The sequence below is a fragment of the Tiliqua scincoides genome, chromosome 13, assembly GCF_035046505.1.
Source record: "Tiliqua scincoides isolate rTilSci1 chromosome 13, rTilSci1.hap2, whole genome shotgun sequence".
Taxonomy (NCBI): Eukaryota; Metazoa; Chordata; class Lepidosauria; order Squamata; family Scincidae; genus Tiliqua; species Tiliqua scincoides.
The window spans coordinates 7,880,712-7,883,946 of NC_089833.1; positions in this window are offsets into that span (position 1 = coordinate 7,880,712).

Below are 3,235 nucleotides of genomic sequence, written 5' to 3' on the forward strand. Positions count from 1 at the left end.
AAGTTAAGCAGAGTGGGATGACCAGCAAGCAGGAGGCACTTACCTATTAAAAACCTGTAATTCAGAAAATATTGAATGCAATTAAGGCTGCAATTCAATCCCTACTTCCTTGAGAGTAAGCCCCACTGACTCCAAGTCATTTTAGAGCCTAATCCTATGCCTTCCTACTCAGAAGTCCCATTATAGTCAGTGGGCTTACTGCCAGGTAAATGTGGAATAATTACAGCCTTAGGGTGCAGCCCTAACCCCTTATGTCAGTGCATTCCAGCAGTGACATCAGGGCAATGCAGCTCTGAAGTAAGGGAACAAGCTTTCCCTTACTTTGAGGAGGCCTCCATGTGTACCACCCAACTGCAGGATGCAGCACATGTCCCATTGGCACCGCCGTCAGTGCTGGAAAGCACTGACATAGGGGTTAGGATTGCGCCCTTAGATATACTGTATTAGGGCCCAATCCTATCCAATTTTCTAGTGCCAGTGCTGCTGTGCCTATAGGGCAGCCATGGTGTGCCATGAATGGTGCCCAGGTGTGCCAAGGGTATTTGGGAGAGAATAATTTATCAGGACCATTGGGGGATTTGGGCCCCCCATTGACAGCAGTGTGCCTTGTTAATTGTCAACAAAACTGACGGTGTGCCATGACCATTTTAGTGCCTTGCCTGTGTGCCCAGGGATGAAAAAGTTTGAAAATCACTGCTATAGGGTATGCACTGCTTCCTGTGTTGGGGAGGCAGCCTTGGAGGCCTCCCCAAGTTATGGGAACATTTGCTCCCTTACCTCAGTGCTGCATTGTGGTTGCCCTGCTGCTGGAAACTTGGATAGGATTGGGCTCTTAGCCAGCATGTTTTGGGTGCCTATCAGTGCCTCACATGGGGTATTCTCTTGACGTTTAGTCTTTTTGTAGGGAAGAGCTTCACAGAGCATTTTGTCATCCCCAGGCAATGGCCATACCTCTTGTTCTTTGCAAGTGTTCACAGCTTACAGACACACATCCTTGGGTTGAACAGGCTGAGTTTGCGTTGCCCCTTAAACTGAGCTCTTTGTACCTTCTGACAGGTTCCTTGTGACAGAGGAAGAATGAATATACAAGACTCCTCCTGAGAGGCACATGCTCCTTTCACTAGACGTGACAGCAGATAGGTAGGTTTGCAGGAGGTAGGTTTGCACTTTAGGAATAAAATGCAGCAAAGGGTTGGGACAAGATTGGGGCTGTAAGAAAAAGTTGGCTGTGGCATGGAGATGACTTGAAAAACAGGCACACAAGTAGAGTTGTTGAACTTCTTACCAACCAAGAAGGCTAGTTTGTGGAAGTACTAGTCTAGTGACAAGAGTGAAATGGCATTAGCATCTGCACTTTTTGTAGGGGGAACACTAGGTGTTCTCACAACAGAGTGGTAGGCCACGCCACACCAAGCCAGCCCTTTGCACACAATTTGAGCTAGTGCAACTGTACCAGCCTGCTTGCAAGCACCTATTGGCACACCAATGCTGAAGATGTATCCTGAATTGGTGCCCATCACCCTTTGCTAAAACAAGACTGATAAGTACCCCTAGAATCAGTTTTTATCTAAACACAAGGTGCATTTAAATGAGTCCTTCAGGTGGCACTTTCTAAGTGCTGGATTACACATGCTCAAGGGTACTCCACTCTCTATTCATGTTATGTCCAGGCTCAGGCTGATGAGCCTTAACTTTTGCTCAAGCAGGCTCAGTGACCACCTGAAATATTCAGATGTTTCCAGAAAGAGCTGCTAAGGGTTAGCCCAGAAAGCCCCCCCCCCATATAGAATTCATACTCTCTACTGATGTTTGCCTGCTGTGGTTCTGGTAGTTGCAGATTAAGGACCTGATCCTATCCAACTTTCCAGCACTGGTGCAACTGCAATGCAGCCCCAGGGTAAGGGGACAAATGTTTGCATACCTTGAGAAGGCTTCTGGGACTGCCTCCCCACTGGCACAGCTGCACCAGCACTGGAAAATTGGATAGGATTGGGCCCTGTTTTCCAGCATGCCCACCCCCACAACAGCATGGCAGTGCTCTGCCTATCAAACCTACTCATGCAGCTGTCAATATTTCCTCAAGCATTTTGTATCCAATGTTACCAGGATTTCTCTACTCACCAATAAAGCCAGTAGACAGATATATAAAAAGTTTTTTATATAAAACACACATCATTGCTAGCCAGCATGAACTGTCATTGACATTACCTTCCTTCAAAAGAATTTAGCCTGTCCAGTGTTTCTCAAATCCATGCAGTCATCAGCAACAAGCTTTGTACCTTGGCATACATTCTGAGGAGGCATAAGTCATACAAAGGAGCCCAGTCTTCTGGGTCCCTACAAAACAAGCCTGTTGGGAAATGATCTTATGCTCTGTGCAAGAATCACCAGACAACCGGGGGCACCATTTCATCAACACTTGCTCAGTACAGGTGATACACAGGTGGGTGCAGTGGAAAATGCAGGCCCCACCTGTCAAAGACATCGTATTCAGATGATTGCATTAGTGTAATCAACTTCGTTGTAAGGACAATTCATAGCACAGTTTCATAAACAATCAGTTGTCATCAAGTAACAGGGTGTCAGCTGTAGTGAAAAGCATTACCTTTTGATTTTTGGAGCCTCTAAGCCTCCCATGAATTTGAATAAGAGTTCTGGGCTTAATTTCCATCATCAGCTTCTAGCAGAAATGGAGCTTTAAATTTGAATTGGACATTATGTTGTCTCTTTTCCATTATACATTTTAAGGAAGAAGAAAAGGGAGCACAAAAAGCAAAGCAAGGATGAGGATAAGGAAACTACAGGTATATAGAAGGAACAAGTGAAACATGCAACACAGAAGGCTTCCATGTAAATTATTTGCATATATTTTATCATCCAGAAAATGCCATCAGTTCACAGAGGCATCCCATTTGCCCAAGACAGTCAAAGTAGCATCTGGCCTCAGGTTAAAATAGGTTGTAAACAAGGGTACTGTGTGCCTTTGTAAACGGCAGTGGAACATTCTGAAGTACCAGAATCCATTAAGGGGTAGTGCATATGATAACCGGCATCTCCAACATGCCATAAGTGCCTGAGCCAGGGGGGCAAGGCACAGCACATCAACAAGGACTAGTCATCCCTTAAGACAGCAGGTCCACAGGCCAGATTCAGCGTTCAAAAAACGCCTTCCTCACATGGCACTTAGCATCCTGCACCACAGCAGCTTATCTTTCCAGTCCATCACCCCAGAAAG